This window comes from Passer domesticus, unplaced genomic scaffold, assembly GCF_036417665.1.
Source record: "Passer domesticus isolate bPasDom1 unplaced genomic scaffold, bPasDom1.hap1 HAP1_SCAFFOLD_37, whole genome shotgun sequence".
NCBI lineage: Eukaryota > Metazoa > Chordata > Aves > Passeriformes > Passeridae > Passer > Passer domesticus.
In genome coordinates this window covers 1,246,815-1,262,083 of record NW_026990149.1, presented here as the reverse complement: position 1 = coordinate 1,262,083, position 15,269 = coordinate 1,246,815, and the positions used below count along the sequence as shown (strand labels likewise).

General features: G+C 53.7%; 1 pseudogene; it reads left to right on the top strand.

The window, feature by feature from the left end:
• The first annotated feature begins 13,661 nt into the window (after positions 1-13,661).
• On the top strand, positions 13,662-14,917 carry LOC135292519 (class I histocompatibility antigen, F10 alpha chain-like; annotated as a pseudogene).
• Positions 14,918-15,269: the final 352 nt, after the last annotated feature.

The window sequence follows — 15,269 nt, the reverse complement described above, 5'->3', positions numbered from 1 at the left end:
GAACCCAGACACAGCACTCTGAGCCCTGGCCTTGCACAGGACATTCCCTGGGAGCTGCAGGGCCACTGGGGATGTGCCAGCACTGCCCTGCTGGCCAGGGACTCTTCCCAGCACTGCCAGGGCAGCCCAGTGGGCTCAGGCTTGCACCATGGCTGCACTGAGGGGGAGAGAAGCAGGGCAAAGGAGCTGCACCTGAGATGCTGCAGTAAGCCACACTTCCATACTCCAGAGCTGCCAGGGGTTTGAAGGTCACCTGGATTTTGGCCGAACAATTCGGCCCGATTTCTCCCTCCTGCAACACAAAGAGACAGAAAAACATGTCTCTTTAACTTCACATTTCCTGTTTTCAACCACAGTCCTGTCAGCCTTTGTTTAGAGCATCAATGATGAGTGAACAACACAAGGAGCCCAAGGAAACCCTCCAAAGGCAGCTCAACACAGTGCTGGAAGCTCTCAATGCTCAGCTGATCAGCTCCCACTCTCCACAAGATTCCTACTGCTCTGACACAAGCTCTTGCTCACATCATGCTGCTGTCAGCTGCACTGGGATGCAACTGCCCCTGTGCACTGCTGCCTCTTGGCCTTAGATGGGCCATAGCAGTAACCAAGAAGAGAACATGAGCCCCTTCCTTGAAATACAAACATTAGTCAAGCTGTTTTGAAAGAAAGCAGAGGTTGGGATTATTCTGGGCTTTACTCCAAGGGGAGAAGGGATTTTGCACTGTGCACACACCAGGCATTCATCATCTCTCACAATGCCAGTGCTCAGAATCAGGGCTCTGGCTGATGGCAGCACGTGGCAGTTGGCTTGCAGAAACAGAAAAGGAAAAGGTTTTCTGTCCTTGTGTGCAGGAGAACTCAAAAGGCCCAGTGAAACCTTCCAGCCTTGTGTCCAGGCTCACAGATGACACTGGAAGGCAGACTCAGAAATAGTGCAAGGCGTGGTTACAGGAGGCCATTGGCATTTCTGGGATTAACCTTGGGCTGAGTTTGGCCTCCTTTTCCCAGCCAACCATTGCCAGCTTCAGGTCAGTGTGTGAGCTGGCAGTGCTGCAACAGCCTCTGCTGAGCCCCACGTGTGGGGGCAGCCCCTCCCTACAAGAACTGCTCCCTGTGACACTGCAGGGACACGCACGGAGTGCCCTGAGCTCCAGCCCTGGCAGCAGAGCTCGGCTTTGTCAGGCTCCCAGCCCTGCCTTGACCCTCCAGGGCAGAAATGCTTTCAGCAGGGAGCTCTGCAGCCACTCCAGAAACTCCATGTCCTCCCTCCCAGCACATGGGGCCAGCTGAGGATCTGCCCAGTGACCGCAGCCGGGGCAAGGGGGGCTGGGGTTGGGTGCTTGGGAGGAGCAGGAGGAAGAGGAGGAGGAGGAAAATGAGGTTCTCAGCTATCACTTACCATTGGCTCGATGAAAAAAACCTCATTGGAGAACAGCATGGGCTCTTCTGGCACCTTTGCCATCTCCTCCTGGACCATGCTGCTCAGGAGGGCAGTGTCACCTCCACCAAAGCCCTTCACCTCCTCTGTGCTTTTCTCCTCTGTGATGTTTTCCTCTGACACCTCTTTGGGTGTCCGCAGCAAACACTGCCTGCAGCCCCAGGGAGAGACAAGGCCAGCAGATGGTTTCATAAGGCACAGATTTGCAGAGAGAAGTGGGAGTGCAGGAGAGCAAAGCACTTGGGTGGGAGCAGCAGCAGCTCCCCAGCAAAGGCTGACCCCAAGCCACGAGGGTTCCAGATGGATCAGGGATAACTTGCTGTTCACTGGCACTGCAGGGACTTTTACTCCACACTTGCAAGCTCAGGGGAGCTTTCCAAAGCCAGCAGCCCTCCAGAGAACCTCCTGGCTCAAAGCCTCTGCCACAGTTCAGGGAGAATTCACCAGCCACCTCAGCTGGCTTTTCCTCCCACTGAGCTGCTCGGGGGAGGCAGATAAAGATCACAGAGCACCCACTGCAGGGCTTCCCTGGCAAGGGGAGACCAAGCTGCCTTGCAGCTACGTGTGACCAGCAGCACTCTTTGCTTCTTCCATTTTGGACCTGCCCTGTTCCCTACTCTGCCTTTCACAAGAGCATCCCAGAGCACTTCCAAAGGAAATTGATGAATTCAGGCACCAAATCCCTGCAGTGACATTCAAGGTTTTCTATGCAATGTGCATGAAAACAGAGGCTCTGAGAGGGGAAGGGACTTTGTTGTGCAGGAGGGAGACAGCAAACTCCTGGAGAGATCTTTTCATCATCCAGAGCTTTTCGGCTCCCATCCCACTGCATGGTGATAGAATGTCCTGACAGGGAAAGGATCCTGCACGATCTCCTCTCCTCAAAAAGTCCTCTCTGCTCTGAGATCTCAAAAGCTGCTCTGACAGCAGGACAGGGGAGATAAGCAGCCTGGATGGACAAGGAGCTTTTCAAGGAACTAAGGGAAAAAAAGAGGGTGGAAAGAGGGGCTGGAAACTCATTAAATGTTTAAGGATGTGGCCAGGTCATGTAGGAAGAAGATGAGAGAGGCAAAAGGCCAATCAGAACCTGAGGAAATCCAGTCATCACAATCAACCTTTCCTTCCCAAAATGCCATCCATGCTTGGAGTATAAATGGAACTGGAATGCTGAGTCCTGAGCTCCCGAAGCCCAGGGACACACACCCTGGTGCCAGGGATGGTTTACTTGGCTTAACCATTCAAAAGCACCAACACCCCCCTGAGGCCACACGTTCCTTTCAGTCTTGGGCCATGTATCTCACTGAAATGCATCTTTCAAACCAACCTCCTCTTCTCTTCATCCTCTTCTTCCTCACTAGGAAAAGCCTTCCACTGGAAGTGGGCTGTGATGTTACTCCTGTTTTCAATGAACACAGTTCTGTGGCTTGACTTGGTGATCAAAGTCTTGTCCATCTCCACAGAACTTGTGCTCAACCCAATGTTGACATCTACAGCTTCTCCTTTGAGGTGTGTGTGGATTCTTTCTTCACCTGGAACAAAGCAAAGGGGAGTCTTTGCTCAGCTCACTGGCTGATGGAAGCACAAGGAACACAGCAAACCACAGGTCACAGAGGAAAGTGTCCCAGTTTTTAGCTGAATGAGCAGTTCTGTGGATCAGTCCATGGATCACATCCTGACAGGTCTGGGTGCAGAGCGTGGGGATGTCCTGGGCAGCTCCTTCAACACCTTATTTCTGAGTGTGTTTGTAGAGCTGTGGCCCCAGGGTGACAGTGTGTACAGTGGGGTTGGTCCATGTGCTCTGGTGACCCACTCAGATCACTGGGATTTCTGCACCAAAGTCCTTCAGGTGACGCTGAGGAGCCCTGCTCACTCCTGCCTTGCCCAGGGCCTCCCCGGGCATCCCACCAGACTTCTGTCTCTCCTGATCCCTTGCATCCCTTGCTGCTGACCAGCAAATATGCCTGGGGGCAGGTGGGCAGCAAAAGGAGGCCCAGAGGAACAAGTGAAGTGACAGCCCACAGCAGGAGGGGACCCAGGTGAGTAAACACAACCAGCCTGGCTCTGCAATAGGACAAACCACTACAAAATGAACACCAGGAAAATCAGCATCAGTATCATCATCATCTCCCTGTCCAAACCCACAGCCACACCAGCCTTGCAATATTTTATATTGTTCTGATGTCAAAAACCAAGCTGGAGCACTGCAAATTAAATAAAAAAGGGAACAAAGGAAAGATTACTAAGTACAGAGCTATTTCTGCATTGAGACTGGATGGGGTTCCTCAGCCTAGAAATCAAATGGGAGATAGATGTGAGAGCTTTGTAACAGCATGAACAGCCTGGGAAATGGGGACAGGGAAAAATTTGTTTTGATTTGCCACAAAAAAGGAACTTGAGGGCTTGAAAATGTTGTTAGACAGAAACTACATATATGTGTAAGGGCCACATAGGAAAAGGGTCTGTGACAAGCCAGTGCAGAAGCAGCATATGGGACAGAGGTGTGCTAGAAATCCATTGCATTGCAGAGAATCTGATGGAGAGCTCACCTACAGCATTGCCCAGGAATAAAAGAAACCTTCACCCAGGCACAGCCACATGGCAGTGGAGAATCAGGGATCCTCCTTCCTCCACTCAGCAACTCCCAGCAAAACAGGAGTCCAAAATCTTAGCCTGTTAGAGGGGATGCACTTTCTCAAGCCCCCAAACAGCAAGGAGTTCTCCGTTTGCTTTGGGGTGAAGCTGAGCAGGGGAGGCACCTCTGGAGGGAATGGAGGGGATGGGACAGCAGGGAGCCGTGGTGCAGAGCTGTCCTGTGGCCGGGCAGGCCCAGCACTCACCTGTGCTGCAGCACACTGCCAGGCACCCGCAATGGTCACCGGCCGTCAGCGCGTGGAATCCCACTGTCACCTGCACGGTGTCACCAGCGCCCAGAGCTCCTGCGGCCGGAGCCACGGAGAAAGGACTGCAACACAAAGAGAGCCATCAGGGCTGGCCACAGCTGGCCAGCAGATTCCTTCTGCACTGCAGCTCACTGCAGCTCCCTTGGGCAAGCAGGGAGCAAACCAAGCACAGCCAGCAGAAGACAGCCAGGACAGACAGCATCAGAAACAGCCACGGAGCCACTGCTGAGCAGATCCAGCCCTCACAACATCCTGTGGGCAAAATGGCCTCAGCTCCCCACACTCTGCATCCAGCTCTCTGCAGTGACACTCAAGGCTCCCACTGCCAGCAATCCCATCAGAGAATGCTTTCTGAAGAGCACAGAGAGGCTTCAGAGCTATCTGCAGGCACAACTGGACACTGACTGCCTCAGGAATTTCTCTTTTCCTGCCGCCTATAAACCTCATCTCAGGAGATGCAAATGTTAGGGCACTCCCTGTCCTGGGAGATTACAGCCTAGGAATCACACAGGGAGAAGGAACTTTTCCCTGAAGACCAAGGAATAGTAACTGTTGAATTTGCAGTGTGGTTCTTTGGTTTACTTTACCTTGAAAACATCCTGATTTAGCCTAGAAAGGGCACATTTGATCAGCATTTCAATGAAAGCTGATCTAAGATAGAAGAGCTGTGAAGGAGACATCCCTGACACTCTAATAACCAAATGAAAACCACTGCCAAGAGATGGGGCTGACAGGCTACATTTTGGCCTTTTCTCTGGCAATTGTGAGCTGTTCCTTAAGACACTTCTCATCCTCTCAGATCTGTGCTTTCCATTAATCACTACTGCACGTGACAGGCAGAAAAGATAAGGTATGGAGAGGGTTTGAATAGGTTGTTTTCTTCTGCTTTTTAACTAGGTCCATTTGTATGATCTTTTGGCAAACATTTAACACAAACCAAAACAAAAAAAAGCAGAAACACAGGAACTTCAGAGTATTCAAAAAGAAATCTCAATGAAAGGGGGCACAATCTGATTCAGAGATTTAAATCATCTGTTACGAAATTTTAAACTAGCTTTCAGAGGTTCATCATGGAACACAAGAGGTGACTGATGCCCTCAGCTGACAAGGGAAAGCAGATCAGCTGCAGGAACAGGAGCTGCACTGGCTGCCTGCAGCACAGCTCATGTTGGGCATCTGATGCAGGGACCCCTGCAAAGCCACGTGCCTGTGGCCTCCCAGAGAATGGCTCTGTTTGGCTGACAGTGCTGAGAAAGCATTTCAGGAGCTGCTTGTGCTCAGCAGGGTGCAAGCCAGCTGCCAACATGTTCCAGCAGCCTCCAGGAAAGCTGGGACAGAGAAAGCTCAAAGGCTGCATCCTGCTAAGAACACTGAAGGCAAGAGCAGCTGCCATCCATCCTGCTCCCTTCCAGCCAGGGCTGCAGGGCAGCAGCTCTGATGCTCTGCTTCCTTTTGCTGCCCTTTCCCAAGTCTGCTATCACCCAGAGGTGATATCCTTTGCACAAGAACAGATGGGCTGCCTCACCTCTGGGTGCTCAGCTGGAAACGAGCTTCCAGGTTCCCAGTGTTGCGGAGCAGCAGAGTCTTCTGGGTGCTGCTCTTGACTGGACACCTGGAGAAGTCCAGCTGCTCAGGGAAGTCCAGGACAGCTCGGGCAGCAATGGCCCGAATTGGCACCACGATCCTTTCACTGGTAGTCATGCAGATGAGCTGGTGGGAATAATCCTGCAGGAAAAGAAACTGCCTCAGCACAGGGCATTTAGTGCCATCCCCACGGCAGGATGAAAAAAAATGGACTCCCTTCAAGGGCATCAATTTAGCTATTCCACCCCAAAATAAACACTAAGCTCTACTAATATGCCACATTTTAAAGGCACCAGGGCACTTTGCAAAACCTATCTCTGTGGCATTAAGATCTTGTGTCACTTGGGTCATACAAAGAACTGCCCTAGGCCACCATAAGTTTTACTCTACATTTTAATGATGTTAAAGAATTCCTACGTTCCTTCTAAGGAACATGGAGCTAGGGAACACAGGACATTCCTCTTTAGGTTTCTATATTCCCACTGTCTGAGAATAGGACAAAATGTTCAACTGACTGGAAGCAGCAAAAGGAAGATGAGAAAACAGCTGGACCCAAAGAGCTCCCGCACCTCTGGCCTGGTGCAGAAACATCAGCTGCCTCAGAACTCCCCTCCAACTTTGCCTCTCCAAGCAAGTCAGCAGAAGAACAGTGCTAAGAGGCAGCAGGATGCTGCTGGAAAGAGCCTCTCTTGGCTTCCCTGCAAGGCTTCCTCCCTTCCATGCCACGGCCTAAACCCTTCTGGATGAACAAGCCTGCAGATGCCAGCACGGAGATCAGACTTGCCAGGGCCTCAGCACTGCTGTTCAAACCTCCAGGCAAAAGCACCTTTGGCACACAATGGGTGCCAGCTGACAGAGCAAGCACAGGCACAGGCATGAAGACAGAGGCACAGCAGTGTCACTGCCACGGGCTCTGGGCTCACAGCTCTGCCTGCAGCTTGCACCTGCCCTACACCAGCTCCTGCAGGCAGCTGTCCAAGTCCCTGCAGCTCAGCAACCTCCTGCTGGCCAAGGGCACCCAGAGCCCAGGGTGCCTGTGCCAGGCCGGGCTCACGGGCACAGCACATCCTCTGCCCTGGCCCTGCAGCTGCACCATGCCCACTTGTGCTCTGGCACAGCACAGCTGCAAGGCTGCAGAGCAGAGGCTGGGAAAAAGCACCGTCCTTGCTCCAGCCCAGGGGGAGGCAGGGAAGCTCTTGCCAGGCAGGAAGGAGGAAAGCTCTCAGACCTCTTTGTTCCTCTAGTGTTTGCCATCATCATGAAACCCCTTCCACTGTATCTAGAGATGGCCCAACATCTATCAACAGCCCTCTGTCATTTTCATCCTGTTCCCTGGGCATCTTCCCTTGGCAATGCTCAGGGATGTGCAGGGAGGGGAAGCAGAGCCTGTCAGGCCTGGCTGCAGTGCCTGGCAGCCCGTGCCAAGCTGGGACTGGCTGCAGGCTGCCTGCCCACGGCCTGGAGCCAAGCTCCCAGCATGGAATGGGCTGCACCCAGAGTGCAGGGAAAACAATGGCTTTGCAGAGAATTCTGTGCTTGGGCTCCTCCAGGCTCACCTTGTTCTCCTCGGGGCTGAAGCGGATGCGCACAGCGGCAGAGGCGCCTGCTGGCACCATGTGGTACACACCCCTGGGGCTCGCCAGCTGGAAATAAGGGCAGCTCTCCATGCACACCTTCACCAGACGAGGAATCTGCAGCAAAGACATCAAATGATGATTTCGCCCCTTGTGCACACAGGACGACAGGAGACCTGTCCCTGCCCTGCTGACATCCCTCCTTGACCCCTTTTCCAAAGCATTTGCAGCTCTGCAGGTACAGGCACATCATTCACAAGGGTCAACTGGAATCCCTTCTCTCTGGCTCCAGCATTTTGGTCAGGGCCATTGGGGCAGTGCCTGGTGGCAAGGAAGGGCCAAGCAGGTCAGCACCAGCAGGATGGAGACAGAGCACCTGACCGACCACATCAAGTCATCTGCACCATCAGTGCGTGTCCAAAATCAGGGCACAATTCCCAGCACAGGAAGATTTCCACCATCTTGCAGAGCCAGCTGCTGAGACATTTTCTTCTGCATGTGTTGCAGCAGATAACTTGCTTTGCTGGACACTCGGGCAATGACAGCACTCTCCTCTTCCAGCATAGGGTTAAAGCTCCAGGTGCCAGCACTCACCTTGTCCTTATTCGTCACAGACAGCACCATTTCAGAGACCTCCCGAGCCACGAAGTTCTCAAACACCATCTCTGGTGGGGAAACCTGAAACAAGCTCTGTTTCGGGGCAGCTGACGGCAGCTGGAGAGGCGAGAGAGAGCAGGGACAGCTTCAGCTGCTGGGAGGAAGGCTCATGAAGGACAATCTTACACTGACCCCCAGTGAAGTGCAGACTCTGGGGGAGCACATCTGCCCAGGACACACTGGGCAAACAGTGCCTCACCCACCTCTGCTCGGAGCTGATCAAGAACTGCTTGATCAGCTTCCAGCAGGCTCAAGCCAAGCTGCTCTTTTGATTTCTCCACCTTTCTTTCTCCACAAGGCCCCTCTCCAGGGCAATCCTGAACCACTTTGTTCCATGTCCCTTGCTGCCAGTTTCCTGCTCAACAGCCCACCTGGCTCACCTGCCCCTTTGGACTGTGCTTTCTACTGAGCCAGTCCTGTCACAAAAGCAGCTTGAAACACACCTCTAAGCTGGCACTGATCCACAGAAAGCACATCCATTCCCCTCTGCCCAGGGCCAGTCCCCTGCACATCTGGCAGCCTGCAAAATCTAACACCCCGTCAGGGTCCAACACATTGTTCCAACCCAAAGCAGGAATGCAAGTGGTTTTGCTAAATCTGAAGGAATTCCTGCAGGTCCTCAGCCTTCCAAGGCCAACGCTGCCACTGTGGAGGGAATCCTGTGACCCCGAGCATTTGATGGTGACCACACCAAAGCAAGAGGTGGCTCCTTCAGCAGGGGAATGGCACATGGCAATGCTGTGCCTTTGTGTCCCCAGCCTTCCCCCATTGTTTTAGCAATGGCAACCACACTCCAGCACAGCCCAGCAGCTGCAGCAGAGGTTATTTGTGTTGCCTCAGTGCACATCAGGACTCCCAGTCCACCACTGCCAGCAGCTTGCAATGACAACAGCACCTGGACACTGAGGTGTTTTGCTGGAGGCAAGCCTGTCACAAGCACACACCCTCTTCAAACTTGCCATCAAACAGAAAGGAAAAGAGCAGGAAAAGGCTACCTTTGGACCAGTCTTGCCCAGGTCTATCCATGGGCCAATTCTGGGCAGAATACTCCCCCCAGTGCTGGCCTCCTTCTGCGTGCTGACAACCTTCTCCTGCTGGAACTTAGAAGGAAGCAGCTGGAAGGCAAAACAAATCCAAAAAAAAAACAGAAAAAAACATATCATCAAGAAGCTCAGAGATGTGCTTGTTCAGAAAGGCATTTCTTGAGCAAGTGGCACTGGCAAATAATTTGTGATCACAGCCACTAGGATAGTTCTGGAAGCCCTGGAAGTTACTTGCTGAAATGCATAGCAAGAATAAATTAATAATACAGGGTGCAATACACATACTCCAACAACATGGCTGTGGCCCATTAGTCTCTGTGTGATCTGATCTGACATGTTTGGGGATTTCTGCTCTTTGGCCATTTGTTTCCTCTTATGTTTCATAGGATTGAGGCAGTGACCTTTACAGAGAGTGGGAAGGAGCTCTCAGAACTGCCCCAACTCTATCCCTGCACAACACTCAGAACTCACAGCCAGGAGACAGCACTGCTGGCTGAGTCCAAGAGAAGCAAGAAAGAAAAGCTGTACCAAGAGGGAGGTGCACAGGAATGTGTCCAAGTTTTAGCTCTCTCTGTTAATGAGCATTTGTTTTCTCTGTCTGGGCTGACAGAGCCCTCCAGAGAAGAAAACACAGGGATCTCCTTGGCAGAGCCTCAGCACTGGGGCATCTTCAGCCAAGTGAGCTCCAGACAGCAAGGCACCTTGGTGGCCCTGACTGCAGTGCTGCCTGCAGGGCTGGAGCTGTGCCCACCCAGGAGCTCAGAGAGAACTGCTGCTTTGGGAGCTCTTCTGGCTGGGACCAGCCGTGGCTCTCAAGGCTTTGGGCAGAGTTTGAGCTCTCCCCCCACATGCCCAGGTGCCCAAGGGCAGGTTGGTCACAGCAGCACAGGGCAGTGCCCAGCCTGACAGAAGGAATTCCTGTGGCAAAGGGCAGGCACAGAAGCACATGCTGAGGGCTTCAGCTGCACATTGCTTTCACTTGGCTCCCGTGGCACAGCCAGGCAAGGCACTGGGCTGTCCCTGAAACATCACACAGTGTTCCCTACTGCACCAGGACAGCCCCCACCAACAGCAGCACGGCACAAAGAGCTGGGCAGGGGCTCTGCAGCTTCCCAGCGCTGCTGGACAACAGGGGCAGGGACACCAGGGACACCAGGGCACTTGCCAGCCTGAGCACAGCCCCAGTGGCTACTCACAGTGTTAGGCTGCAGTCTTTCCCTCTGCAAAAGACGAGGTGTTGGTGTCTTTTTTGGGAATCCAGAAGCCATTCTGAAGGGAGGATGTCACAGAGGAATGACAAGGCCTCAGCAAAACTGGAAGGAGCAACAATGGAACTCTGAAAATCCAGAACCCAATTCATGGCAGACTCAAGGCATATATGCTGCTAAACATTTTATATCATTTGAAAGTAGCTAAGTGCTTGTTTGGCATAAGTAGCTAGTATTGTTAGGCCTCTAGTTGGACTTTATTTGGACTAGATGGCTCCCTTGTGCAATTCAAAAATGGATCTTGCTGAAACCTGGAGCTAAAAAGCTGAACATTAATAATGCTTAGAGCAGACAAAGCTGTAGCTTAAATATTACTTAAAATCAGCTTGAGTGGGCCTCCTCTTCTTTAGGCTAAACACCCCCTGCTCTCTCAGCTGCTTCTCACTGGACTTGGGAGAGACTGCAATGTTATGGCTCATGGCTTAAATATTGCTATAAAGGACGTTTTGCCCACTGTGACAAAACTCTATAAAGAAGCTGAGACCACCCAAACACACCCTTCCCTGAAAATGCCTCCTGACTGGAACTTGGGACTGCGAGTTCAGCCCCACAAGGGAACTTGAGACAAGATAAAGGTGACACTATTGTCCCATTAGCTCAGGTCTCCAGAGAAGTGAACAAGGCCAAGGGAGAAAAATAGATCCACAACAAAGCCAAAGCCAGCAGCTGTCCTGAAAATCAGTTCTATCTGCCTTCAGGCTGGGCAAGTCATAGTCACAGACTCCTCTGCTGAGGCCAGGTTTGCACACAAACCTCCCATCAAAGACCTCCACTGTGTCCCGAGACCCATTCCTGAGGCCTTGCACCAGATGATTGCAGGGCATGCAAAGTAACACAACAGATCTGAAAATCCAGAACTCAATTCATGGCAGACTCAAAGGATATACTGGTGCTAACGATTTTATATTACTTGAAAGTAGCAATAGACAGTCAAACTTGCCCCACCCCAGGGAGGTACCTGGGAGGTCCCACCTTGCCCAAATCTGCATTAATCCATTGGAATCTTACATTTTGCAATACCTCACCACAGAGAAGACCAGAAGAGGATTTTATGGTATGCCAATGGGATCCATGGAATGGTGATATTTTTTTTACTTAATCTGTCTCTGTCATTCTCTTTCTTCCCCCTCTTCCCAACCCCATCTCCACCCCCTTCACCCCACCCCCCCCTTTTTCTATTCCTTTCTCTCTCTTCCTCACATTTACTGTTCCATAAAATCCAGACTAATGACTTTGGCAAATTGCCTCGTTTGCACCTCAATTCAGAGGCCTCTCCCTAATAATTTTAATAACCAGATGATAACAACCCACGGAAACTGGAACAGAACTCATTCACCTTGAAGCAGTTTAAGCAATCACTATAGGGAAAAAAAAGTATAGATGAGTACATTTAGAAAATGTTGCATTTCTTCAGTGCAAAAAAAAAGCTCATCAGTAGATGAACTATTGTTCATCCACTCAGCTGTGCATGCCACTGAACTGCTGCACCAGAAGACTGGCATTATCCCATCCTGTATTTCCCTTTGGCCTTCTCTCTCAGAGTGCACATGAGACAAAACCAAACAGTTCAACTTTAGTCAATCTTTACCTTCAAAGGAAATTCACAATCTTTTCCAGAGGCCAATGCTCTGCACGTTGAGGAATCCTCTGCAGAGACCAATGCTCCGCGAACTGAGGACTCCTAGCAGAGGCCAATGCTCTGCACGTGCAGGATGTTGTTTGCAGAGGCCAATGCTCTGCACGTTTCGGAATTCTCAGCGGGGCACAGTGCTCCGCGAATTCAAAGGACTTGCTCGCAGAGACCAATGCTCCGCGAACAATTCACCTGGCGAATCGCCCAGTGTAGCTGCCTGTACGAGCCCAGGCTGCGCACACCCAGCCAGGGCCGCGTTCTCGGGCAACTGAGGCCGCGCCGCTGTCACAGACGCTGCCGCCCGCGCGGTTACCAGGCAACCGCGGCACCCGAACGTCGGGGCCGGGCCGGGATCCGGCGGGCTCGGGCAGGGGCCAGGTTCAGGCGGGGCTGGGCCGGGTTCCGGCGGGCTCGGGCCGGGGCCAGGCCGCAGTGATTTTCAAAGGAGATTGTCACTTGAACTACTGCCTTAACTTTGTGAAGTCTTTCTGTAAGTATTAGCGAAAGCCTAAAATGTGGTGATAGAGGCACCTCTGTCAGGTCTGTCCCTTGCTCTCTGTGTAGCACTGGTGTTCTGTCCCGGCTGGAACAGCCGGAGGGGCTGAGCGAGCTGGGAAAGGGGCTCAGCCTGGAGAGGAGGAGGCTCGGGGGGACCTTGTGGCTCTGCACAGCTCCCTGGCAGGAGGGCGCTGCGGGTTCAGGAAGCACCGGAGCAGCGTGGTTCCCTCTCTCCCGCTCAACCTCTTCCTCCCTCCCTCCTCCTCCCCCGTTTCCGAAGCCCTCGTAGCCCTCGGGAGGAGCGGAGATGGAGCCGGGACAGGGCGGAATGCAGAGAGGGGATGCCAGGAGTAGGAGTGGCTGGGCTGTACTGGGACCATACTGGGATCATGCTGAGAGGGAGTAGGAGCAGCACGATGGCTGCAGCGCTGGGACTGGGGGCACTCCTTGGCGAGAGTGGGGGGGTGGGACCCCCGGCACGGGACCCCCTTGCTCTCTTTATCCTGCACAGGGACCCTCCTGAATCCCCCATTTCCAGACATCAGGACCTTCTGCTCCCCATTTTCCCGGCCATCCATGGCTCCCAGCCTGCAGACTTGCCGTGGGCTTGACGGCCTGGAACACCTTGGAACCCCATTCCTGCCTTTCCCAGCCCCTAGCCCCTCCTTTCTGCAAAACCAGAGACCTCCTGAACTCCCCCTTTCCCAACATCCCAGGTGTCCCCACCCTGGACTCCCCTTTCCTGGGCTCAAGGACCCCCTGGAATTCCCTTCTACCTCTCCATGTCCCTGCCTCCCCCCATTTCCGTCACCCCACTGACACCCTCCTGCACCCCTATTCCTGAGAAACGAGACACCCTTTTACCCCTTTGCCGGGCACTGAGAGCCCCCTGTCCCCCCCCAGTTCTCCTGCCCCTGTGTTCCCTGCCCGTGGTACTGTTGGAGCCCGGCCCGGGGTTCCCCCGGTTGGTGTCCATGGGGTCTCTGGATGGGATCCCCTTCCAGCACTGCCATAGCCGCCGGGGGTGGCAGCTGGAGCCGAGCCGGGATCTCAGCACAGCCAGAGCATGCACAACGAGCAGCACCAGCACGGGGCCACCGGGGAGCTGCAGGTGCTGCGGGAGCAGCACAGCCAGAGCGGGGCTGAGCGGGGGCAGCCGCGCCTGGGGCATCTCTGGGGCTGCCATGGCAACTGTGGGACTGCCATGGGGATCCGGGAGATGGAGCCCGAGGAATGAACAAATTCCCCAGAGCACAGCTGCGTGGAGTAGCTCCAGAAATATGTCAGATATGGGCGGGAGGAGCTGCAGTGTAAAGGTGGGGAGGGCAGAGTTCCCATGGGAATGTGGGAATTGAGAATGCGGGATTTGGGAGGACAAAATCTGCCAACATGGGAATTACCAAGGGAATTCCATGGATAGATCTGTCATCCCATTCCCATGGGACTTCCATGGTTGAATCCCATTGTTGTCCCGTTCCCATGGGAATTCTGTAGATGGATCTCACTGCCATGCCATTGCCATGGAATTCCATGGGGAGATCCCTGTCCCACTGCCATGGAATTCCATGGATGCATCTCACCGTTACCCCATCCCAGAGCCCCCTGATGTCCGTGTGTCCCGAAAAGTGGAACATGGGATCCTGACACTGTCCTGCCGCGCATACAGATTCTACCCCAGCACCATTGGGACCAGCTGGATGAAGGGGATGAAATCAGGGATCGTTCCACACCTGGGCAGGATCGAGGTGCTGCTGGAGGAGCAGGAGCAGCCCCTGCGCCGGGCGGAGCATCCCGGAATGCCAGAGCCTGGGATCTGCTCCTGGGCTGAGGCTGGGAACATGGAATGTGGGAACTGGGAATTTGGGACTGTGGAGCAGTGGGATGGGGGTTCCCCTCCCCTCCTAACCATGCCATGCTTCCCAGAGCTGGAATCCAGCAGGAATCTCACCCTGGTGGTCGCTGTGTCTGTCAGTGCTGCCATCAGCATTGTTATCCTCATTGGATTTGGTGTCTGGAAGCTCCAATCTGGTTCTCCCCAAACCCAACCTGGGGGTCACCCTGTTCTTCTCCCCTTCCCAGACACTTGGAGATCCCCCCATGACCCATCCAGCCCCCCCAAACTCCTCCTTGGGTCACCCCTAAGTCCCCAGTGGGGATTTCTGTGAGTTCCCCTGTGTTCCCCCATTCCCAGGACTTTGGGGGTCCCCCCCGACCTGTCTGTGCCCCCCCTGATTTCTTCCACAGCCCCTCTGTGATGGTGGGGGCTGGGGTCCAAGTGCTGGTGCCTCCCTGCCTGCAGCAGATCTAGCACTGAGGGGAGTCCCTTAGCATTTGGGGTTCCCTGGGGTTAGGGGTCACCCCCCCGGGTCACCCAGGATCTCCCTGAACACGCTGACACTGCCCATGCTCAGTGAGAAGGTTCATTCCCAGCACGAGGCCTCAGCTATGTCACTGGCATCGCCCAGGTACCCACAAAGCCTCCCGGGAACCCCAAACCCCCTGGAACAACGCAGCTTCCCTGGGACCCCAATATCATCCCTAGCCTCTCCAAAAGCTCCCCAAGACTGCAAAACCCCATACAGACCCCCCCAAACCTTCTCAGGACATCAAAATTCCCACAGGACGTCCCAACACCCCTCCAGACCCCCTTGAGAAGGTTCATACCTGGCATGGG